The following is a 10918-nucleotide window of genomic DNA, read 5'->3' on the forward strand; positions in this document are numbered from 1 at the left end:
GTTATATCGACGTTTATAAGCGTCATTTCCTTGAACTTGCTGTAGATGTCTTTGACTGTGTGTTGCGTTGAGCAAAGCCTGACGTGGTCTCTCAAGTCTGAACACTCTGTGAAGTTATCCTCACAGTAAGCGCATTTAAATCTATTCCTTTTCCACCTAAAAGGACAAAGAGACCAGCATTCTAAGATCGCACTAGCGTTTTTCTTAGTGATGAACCTAGCTTCAGCCCTGGCGCTTCTTTGATACGGCCGCTTCTCTGTTTTATGTGACTCTCCGAAAACAATATCTTCCAGCTCAGTTTTTATCACAGTTTCCGGCTCGTTTTGCTTGCGGGCTCCTAAAAATAGAAAATTTGATTGTCAGTCCTTAGTTTTGCTTTTGTAATACGCTTGCGCAGGACTGAACATCATGAGGAAGGTTTCCATCCCTTTTTCGAGCAAATTCCTCTTTACATTTTTTCTTTAAGTTACTATCGGTAAGAACATTTTAAATATATGTATATTATTTCGTTGTGTGGAAGTATAAGGTTAATGCGTTTAAATTCGGTGATTAAAAAAGAAAACTCAATTAGTGTCAATGTATAAGAGTAGAAAATGATGACTACCCACACATTTAAGTATTTATTTGAAGTAAGTGTTGAATGTGTGACTGACTTAACTGCGGTTAGTATAGTTTACGCCAAACTGCTAGTTCGCTCTGAAGTTGTTGCGAGCAGGTGTAGTCATACAATTTGCTGTGGCGGTGCGATTTATTTCTATATTCAGAGCGGACTATCAGTTATGCGCGGACTATATCAATGAAATAAAATCCATAAAGTCTATGTACCATAGAGTCAAGGTTGAAGTTATCAAAAGACAGAAACGTATGCCTTTACATTTCATTTTGCAAGGCATCTGAGGCTGAAGAAAAAATAAGAAATCTGGTCGCAGATTTTTTATAGAGAAATTAATTTAGTAAAAAACGTTTGAAATAATAATCTTTTTCTCTCTCAGCAAACACTTTCATTTGATACCCATATCAAGGGGTATATAAGAAAAAAATTTTAGCCACCTTGAAATCAAAGTAACGTCGAATTGATTTCTTAGATTTGATATTCATATCGTGGTGGTGGGTAAGAAATAATTAATCCACCATCTTGGCATCCGCCATAATGGATTTAAAATGTCGTCACTAAGTTTATCTGCACTGTAAATCAAACGAAACATGTATGCAAAATTTCAGCGCAATATATTGACGGTAACTGGTTCAAATTCAATTGCAAGATTAGAGCCTGACGTACATATGAAGTAACAAGACAATTTAAAAAAGTATGTAAGAAAAAACACTTGTAATTTGGTGTAAACAAAAGTCAGGCAATGTTTTAAACTTATTTAATACTCATACATACATTATAAGCGTACAATAACTTAGGAATTTAATACCACATATAACAATTTAAATCTATGTTAAGTGTTTTAATTCAATTTTAAGTTTTGTACATAATTTCTATTTGATGAAGGGCTACGGCTTACTGCCTGAGGGTTCGTACACAAAACTTCGATGCGACGTCGCATCGCAAAAATCTGCGAGCTCCCTCGACGCATCGCAAGAACTTGCGAATTGATTCGCATCGCACAGTGGTTGTTGTTGTTGGTCACCCTGAGAGACGCTACGCCGCACGATATCGCATCGCAGCAATTCGCATCGCAATTTTCTGCGTTGCGAATTCGCATCGCGTCGCATCGCAGTTTTGTGTTCGAGCCCATATTAAGCATGTGTGTAGTGACACATGGTCCGTAGCGAAACAAAATCATATCGTTGTATACATTGTGTACGACCATACTTATTTCGTCTGTAATTATTTGATGTAATGCTATGAGGCAATTTAAATAATTTAAATAAAAATATTAAAGTTTAAAAAAGTAAAAACCGTTCTAAAATCGTCCAAGACAAATCGTTAATCCTGACGATCCCGATGAGGGGTATGAGACGAAAACATTAAAATTGTGTATTGTCATCAGTTCTTAAGAATTGTTCAAAATTTTCAATTAATCCGACCGTTCAAATCGAGTTCGAAGATTCCATTACCTACCCGGATACACACAGGCCAGACTAATAAAATAGTGGTAAAACAGGCGCTTGGTAGTCAAACAATTTTTAAATAACAGAAAATGTATTTCGTCTTGCCCAAGAGACATGCAAGAAGCCAAGTTCCTGGCCAAGATATGTATGAGCGAATCCAATCATAGATATAATTTTACCAACATTATTATCCTTATCAAAAGTATAAAATCATACATCCTATTTATAATATAAATAATAAATAAAAATTAAGTAATACATCATTTTACGAACTAGTAGTCTAGTATTAGTATACGAGAAGTTTACTCCGTATTATTTACACATTCTATGACATATAACGTTGACATCTGTCAAATGTTGCTTGACAGTTCTTCATGAATATTTTATTGTTCCATCAGAAATAGTCGAAATCTTTCATTAAAATTGATCTCTTAAAATCTTTATCCAATTCCAATAATTATGAGGATTTATTACTAAATAAAACATGATTTTTCAGTTCATATAAAGCATATAGTTTACCTGTCAAAGATCGAAATATGGCAACGTATTATATCTTTCGTTATTAATAACCAATCCTTCCGATATTTTGCCTACCTAAGATCGATTTGACAATTTCTTCTAGACATTCTGAAATTTTGATCGTCGGTAAGCAAAACAGTGGGTAGATTATCAATAATGGCCATAATGACCCTATACCTAGCACTCCAACGCTCACCCTCGATTTATGTCTAGGCAGACAGTGATTTTTTAATATTATTATAGAAAATTCGAGAGCTTTTTTAAACAATCTTTACAATTCAGGAGAGTTGAGTATCTAATCTAAGCTAAAGGTCCAGATTCCCTACTCGCTTCTCATTATAAAAAAAACATAGACTGGATTATTGGTACGCCCTCTGGAGGATACGTATGAAAAAAAGATTTTCTCAACCCTTATACAAAAATATCTATTGCTTGAAGTAGTCCCGCTACTTGTCAAAAGATGGCGCTACGCGTGTGCTGAATCACGCTTTCAAAGTTTTCTAAGTACCTCGCACACAATTCCCAAACTTTACCAACGTACAAACTAAAGACTACATCAAACATGAAAATGTTTCTTCGCTATATGCTTATCCAGGGACAGTTTGGTCGCGAACGCTCTGGAGCAATGTGCACACGGGTAACCGTACTCCGTCTCCTTCTTAGTTCTGTGAGCTTTCACATTATGATGATACTTCTGGGACCTCGTCTTGAACTTCATATGGCAAGTCGTACACTCGTACATCTCTGCCCCAGGCTTGTAATTATGAAACTCCATGAGGTGACGCTTCCTCAGCTCCCATGTCGCGAAACGAGGCTTCTCCTTACAGTACACACACATGTACGGCAACGTTGTGTGTTGCGTTTTCACGTGAAGATTCCTCTCCTCCAACGTGGAGAAAGTAGCTACACAACGACTACAGTTATACTTATTGTCATGCGGTACTTTCGTGTGGGCGATCAGAGCCGATTCAGTTATAAATCCCTCACCACACGTATCACAAACGTAGTTTTGGAAGTGTTCCGCTGTGTGCTTCATGAGCGACAAGAAATCCGTGAATTGTATTTTGCAAATCGCGCATTTCCAACTCGATCCGTCGTTAAGTTTGAACGGCAACACTCCGGGCTGTACATCAGCGTTGATAGGTTGCTTGTGGTCGTTCTTCAAGTGTGCCATCAGGTCGTCCAACGAATCAATGTGCATAAAACACAGTTTACACTGAAGGTCCGTGATATCAACCTTGAGAAACTCCTTCCGCAACTTCCGATTAAAAACTAATTGTATGTCGAAATTCGCGTGCCTTGATGCCATGTGGGTTCGCAAGCCATTCGGATCGTTCGATTGGACGCGACAGAACACACAATTGAAATTCTGCCCCCACGTTCTAAACGGACAAGCTGTGGAACATTGTAAAATAATCTCTGTGTTACTTCGATGTTTTAACGCCTTCCCGAATCGAGGTTTATAAGTCGCTTTGTAGCACTTAAAGTTGCGCTCGTGTTGTTTCAGACCGTGCTCCGAGAGGAAAGTAGCGCTACACTTCTCACAGGTGAAGATTTTCAAATGAGTCCTCAAATGGCCGTTGATTTGCGAGAACTCCGAATACGTTTTGTCGCATTCTAGACACATCCAGAGCCCTGTAGGCCCTTGACGGTACGGCAACACGCCGAAAGGGACATCAAAGTTAACAGATTTCCCATGATCCCGAGACAAGTGAGTCATAAACTCATCAACACTAGACAAATCGGTAGCGCAAAGATTACATTTAAATTCGGTTATATCTATCTTCAGATCATCGACAACTTTGTAGAACGCGCTGTTAAAGTCCGCATTCGAATGTTCAGCTTTGATGTGGTTCCTGAGAGCTGCCATCGGTTCAAACTCATCATGGCAGTAAGAACAAACGATCCTATTAAATCGGGTCTTAAAAGGGAAGGCGGTTGAATGTTTTAGAATGAGCACAGCGTTTTGTCGTTGTGGATTCTGATTGACCGATCGTTCGAAAAGTTTCTTTTTTGGCTTACTTTCTTTCTCATTTAGCCCGTCAATTTCCCTTCTGGACCCTAAAAAAAGAAAAGAAACCACATCATTATTCGATCTAGAACATTCCGGTTTTCTTGAAAAGATTTTGAATTGATACAAATAATACTAATATTTAGTCACACTTTCATTTCGCGCAATTTCATTAATCCAGTCTATTTTAAACAGAATTTCAAATACACTTATTTATAACTTTAGCATATCTGTGGAATGTTCGATAAATACATAATTTCATCATATCATTACCTATCCTAAGATTATATATCAAAATGCTTCTTCGCCATATGTTTGTCCAAAAACAGTTTCGTGGTAAACGCTCTAGGACAACTATTACAGGGATAGTTCAATTCCGTATCCTTTTTGATCCGATGCGTCCTTGCCATGTGATTGTACTTGCCCGAGCGAGTTTTAAACGACTTCTGACACGTGGAACATTCGTATTTATCGGCGCCCGTTTTAAAATTATGAACTTCCATCAAATGTTTCTTACGCAACTCCCAATTCGCAAACCTTGGCTTGTCTTTACAGTACACACACATATATGGTGTCGATGTGTGCTGGGTTTTCACGTGTAGGTTCCTTTCGTCCAGCGAAGAGAAGGTAGCGACACATCGACTGCAATTATACTTGTTTTCATGAGGTATCTTTGTGTGCGCGATCATTGCTGACTCAGTAATAAAGCCCTCCCCACAAGTATCGCAAACATAGTTTTGGAAATGTTCCGACGTGTGGTTTTTAAGGGAGACAAAGTCTTTAAATTCGTTCGGACACATTGTGCACTTCCATATAGATCCATCATTCAACCTGAAGGGTAGAACACCTAACTGAGCATCTAAATTTATAGGTTGTTGATGATCGTTCTTTAGGTGATGGGTGAGCGTCTCAAAATTCTCTATGGGCATGAAACAGAGCTTGCATTGGAGGTCAGTAACATCAATTTTAAGGAATTCCTTCCCCAACTTCTTGTAAAACGCCGCTTGAACGTCATAGTTCTCGTGCCTGGTGGCCATGTGTGTTCTTAGACCATTCGGATCACTAGATTGAACCCTACAGAAGACACAGTTGAAATTGTTCTTCCACGTTCTGAAAGGACACGCGGTGGAACATTGCAGAATGATCTCAGCGTTACTCCTAGGCTTTAGCACCCGTCCATTCCGAGCTTTGTAGGCCGATCGGAAGCATTTCACCTGACGATGATGATCTCTCAACGCGTGATCAGACAGAAACAACGTACCACATTTTTCGCAACTATAGTTCATAAAATGAGTCCCTATGTGCCTTTTGAACTGAATAAACTCTTCGAAAACCTTATGACAATACACACAAATCCAATTGTTAACAGAGTTTTGCTTGTAAGGCAAAACACCGAAACGCTCGTTAAATTTCACGGGTTTATTGTGTTCGCTAGCGAAATGATGCATCAGGCTATCTATATCCTCGATATCTAGATTACAAATCTTACATTTGAGATCAGTTATGTCTACTTTGATTAAATTATCCTTAGCCCTATAGAAAACATTTTTAAAATCCGAACTCAAGTGTTCAGTTTTCATATGGTATCTCAGATCGGCCAACGCGTCGTACTCCTCGTGGCAGTACGCGCAAAGTATCTGACTAAACCTAGTTTTAAAGGGGTATGCGGTGGAATTTCTTAGAATTAGTTCCGCGTTTCGCCGTTGCGGCGTCTGGCATACGAGAATTATTTTCTTTCTCTCTGTCTCACTCTCACTACGTCCGCGAATTTCCAATCTTGACCCTAAAAACAAAAAAGAAATAGGTCAATGTAGTAACCACGTGACCTATCCTTAACCTAAATCTAAGGATTACCAAGTAAGTACCAAGGGAATGGTACATTCAAAGACGAAAACAGGTTTAAAATTTACTGTATTAGGAACAATATAACAATTTTAATATGAGTATTAAAAATCTATTGGCACTTCTGGATGGTGTGTTTTCATGTGTCCTTTTAAACTAATTTTCTGAGCAAACTGTTTCTCACATATCACACATTGGAATCTCTTTGTTTCACTATGGATCCACATGTGTTGTGTCAATGTCTTTTTCCTTGTGAACGACTTCAAACAAATCTTACACTGAAACTTCTTCTCATTAGAATGTACTAGTAGGTGATCGTCTAGCATTCCCTGATTAGCAAACTTGAGTCCACAACAGGCACACACGAAGATATCGTCAGTGTGTTTCAACGTAAAATGTAAGTAATATAACTTCCTAGAATCGAAGATCTTGCTGCAATCAGGGCAAGAGTACGTTGTTTTCGGCCGTCCATGGGCTTCTACTAAATGTTTTTGCTTGAATTCCCAAGACATGAACCTTTCTCCACACGTCACGCAACAGAATGACCAGCACGCCTTCGAGACCCTCATATGATTCTTCTTCTCCTCAAGAGTGGAGAACTCTCTCCAGCACTTCCTACAGACATGACTTCCCGTGTGACTACAACGCACGTGGTACACCAATGCCTCTTTAGACAAGTAACTCCGTCCACACACATCACACGTATACTTCTGGTAATGTGACGTCGTGTGTCTACACAACTTGTTAATCGACGGAAACTTTTTATCACAAAGAAAGCAGATTAGTTTATCGCTGTCAAGTCTATGCGGTTGCATCCCGATTTCATAGTTAATATCAATCACATTATTATCATGACTATCCCGAATATGCCTTGCAATTTCCTCAAGGGTATCACACGGCACACCGCATAATCGACAGCTGAGATCAGTGCAATCAACTTTGAGGTACTCGCGGCTCTTAGCGCAGTGGGAGAAGGCTGTCGACACGGTGAAAGTCTGATGGCTTTCGTCCATGTGCTGGCGGTACTCCGCGGGCTCCTGGTACTCGTCACAGCAGTAGACACAACGCATCATATTCCCGCGCAGCCTGAACGGGTAGGCGGTGGAATACCTCAACACTACCTCGGCGTTCAGTTTCGCCTTCAATTTGTCACTGACCGGTCGCGTTTCTAGAAAAAAGAAAAATAAACCCTTGACTTACGTCGCTTTTGAGGGACACGCAAGATGTTCAGGAGATCACGCCTACTATTGAGAAGTTTTATTAACTTGCATAAGTTTAAGACCTGACATTGTTAAGTATAAGAACTTCGAGTGATTTTTGCATTTAATATTTATATGATCATTAGTCGACCAGCTCCCTCCAGCGCTTTTTTTATTTTTATAGTATAGAAGTAACAGATGAGCATGCAATCCACAGGATGGTAAGTGGCCACTGCCTCCCATGGGCATCTGCAAACCAGACCCAGATGAGATAAGATTCCTACCGGAGGTCAGCCGCAGATGTAACGCATGCCACGAGGACTAAGCTGGAACACCTCGGGAAAGTATATCTCCCTTATACCAGAACATAGAACACAGCAGCGTTTAACGCTGCTGTGTTCTATGTTGAAGAATGTTCTATGTTGTAGAACACAGCAGCGTTCAACGCTGCTGTGTTCCGTGATGTGAATTATTTATACCTATTGTATCAAATAGTTTTATGAGATTAGTCGATGTTTCCCTCCACACCATTTGTATCCCAATATTATCTTACAATTTTATCTTACATGATTTCGCTGAATTCCATGTCGATAATTATGTCTCAACGTACGTGTATGAAATGTCCAAATAAAACGATCACTTAACGAGCGAAAATTTCAATTAATTTATTTACAAAATACCCCAACGTCTAATTCCATTTACCTATACTAAAATACTAATTTACAAATAAGAATAAAGCGTCTTCTCCATGTATCTGATGAGTCTGACCGGCCATCGAATAGACCGTTCGTGGTCATGCACACGCACTGTTCACTGTATTGGTGTGATAAAACCTGGCATGATAATGAAATACATTCACTCAATTACTACTCCATGAACCTTCATGTGTTGATAAGCTCCTCCTGTTTCTAAAACGTCATCAAGCAGAACGAACATTGGTAACTCAGTCGTGAACGGAACTGTGTCGTTTCAAACTCGCACTGGAGGCAAAATCCTTCCCGCACACAGAGCACACAAGATTGACACCTCCATGCGACACTGCGAAGTGTTGTCCGTACGTCTTCCTCGTTTTGAAGACCTTGTCGCATTCAGGACAATGGAAAAGCTTTTGATCCTCTCCATGCGCTTTGATCTGATGTCTCTCTTTATCCGGCCATCGGATGAAGCGCTCGTGGCAACGGCCACAGTGATACGGCCAGCAATCCTTCGTGGATTCCAGATGGACCCTCCTCTCGGTCAACGAGCTGAATGTTCTCTTACACCGCCTACACAAGTGCTGATCACGGATATGCGAGTAACGTATGTGATTTTGCAAGGAGTTCGCCGTGGAGTACGATTTGCCACATTCCTCGCAAGTGTACTTTTGGTAATGCGTCGACATGTGGCGACTTAACAGCCGAATGCAGGGGAAGTGTTTTTCGCAGATCACGCAGCAAAACACGTCCTCGTTAAATTTGAACGGTTGCAAACCCAAGGAATCTTCGAAATCGATATTTTTCTGATGAGATTCAACCAAATGTTTCGCAACTTCGATTAGACCAGAAAATCCCAATTTACAGACACGACATTTTAAATCCGTGATATCGACTTTGAGATAGGTATTCGTGCAGTGCGCGAACGCCGCGGGAAGCCAAAACGTCTTATGCTCTTCATCCATATGCCTCCTGAACAGCGAGGGATCCGGGTAACTCTCTGAACAGTAGACACACATTAGGGCCGATTCCGGCAGTCTAAAGGGATAGGCGGTCGCAAACGATATTATTGTCTTGGCGTTACGCCTCGCCAGCGAATGCGAAGACTCGCCTAGAACAGACAGAAATGCCTCTGGTCATTTTATGTTAACATTTTCTACATCCAGCCGTATATCCTTGCCTATTATCACGGGCGTATGAGAGGAGTAGTTAAGACGTGTCAATAAGGGAGACCTTATTAAGCTATCGACAGCTAGTATCGCCCCCTCCTCGGCCCTGATTATGTAAAGGTTTACATGGTTTCTTAGGACAGATCCTCTTTTTTATACTATGAATTCGAAGTAAAATAGTAAGATAAAAAATGCGTGAAGGTAAGTTTTAATTTTACTGCTTATAAAATCGAACCTACTGTGGTAGGCAACAAATGGATAAATTGAGTATTAAAGGATATAAGGATATTACAATATATTAGTGGATAGAACTTGGTCTCAGCGTTTATAGTGTTTAAATCCCATAAAATTTAAGGTCTAAATAATAATGACAAGATATTAGCGATAAAACTTCGTATTTATTTATAATTATTTCTACACTCTTATGTAATAAAATTTGAAAACAGACAAACAGAATACATAATAACAGACTTAATACTATACACAAATACAAAATTATAAATGTAGGACCCGCGAAGGTATAATCGACTATTCATTAATTTACTTCGTTATCCAATTATAACCAAATTATAGATAGTAGAACTCTTCATCCATTCCGCTTAGGGGGGGGGGGGGGGGGGGATGATGATTAAGATGCTTAATTTTAATTAAATTTCGATAGCATTATACTTTCGTTTTACTGCGGAGATTCAGTTCCGATACCGTCAACGGCGGCGCTGTATGAGCGAATACGTAAACGTTAAACGTTTTAAACGTAAAAACTCATACTAAGGGTACAGGGCTAGCAACGCCGTCAGTCATCAAAGACTAACCCATATTAAGTCTTCAATCTACATCTGGAGTTGATTATAGATGTCCACGGGCGGCAGTGGTCACTTAAACAGTTTTTACTTTGTATATGAAATAGTGAGTGACTTCAAGATTAAATCTGACAGCGTGACAAAGTATCCACGAATATTAAATCAAAATAGGACGGTGTTATCATCCCTTATTGAGTTATTTACTTAGTTGCCCGATTACATAGCCGACGAACGATTGTGGCGACTTCCCGCAACTCTTCAAGAGATGGCGCTTTCTGAAACACGCTATCGAAGTTTTCTCAACATCCTGCATATATACAAGCTACGAACTGAGACTGTCGGAGCACGACCGCTGTCGGGGCATGAATAGCTGCCCCACAGGGATCCCTTTGCCCAAATGTCTTCATAATAAAATGAGAAAGAACGTGATTGATCACTTTTGATTTGATATACTATAGTGTAATCAATTATTACGAATTTATTTACGTTCTTTAGTTCAGTAAAACATACTAAACGAGGTGACCGGCTAATGAAAGACGTGCTCAAATCAGATTACAGTATACCAATATGTGACCTAGACAACCCAGACATGGATAAAAAGACAAAAATGAATAATACGTCCTAA

The 10918-nt window shown here is 39.6% G+C and overlaps 1 protein-coding gene across 1 annotated transcript in view; it reads left to right on the forward strand.

Annotated features, from left to right (window-relative positions):
* Positions 1 to 10918, forward strand: part of LOC140752749 (luciferin 4-monooxygenase-like) — an 83828-nt gene that overhangs the window by 42699 nt on the left and 30211 nt on the right. The gene's annotated exons all lie outside the window — the stretch shown is intronic.

This window comes from Epargyreus clarus, unplaced genomic scaffold (genome assembly GCF_041222505.1).
Source record: "Epargyreus clarus isolate Ecla_fem2 unplaced genomic scaffold, WU_Ecla_fem_2.2 ptg000025l, whole genome shotgun sequence".
Lineage (NCBI taxonomy): Eukaryota > Metazoa > Arthropoda > Insecta > Lepidoptera > Hesperiidae > Epargyreus > Epargyreus clarus.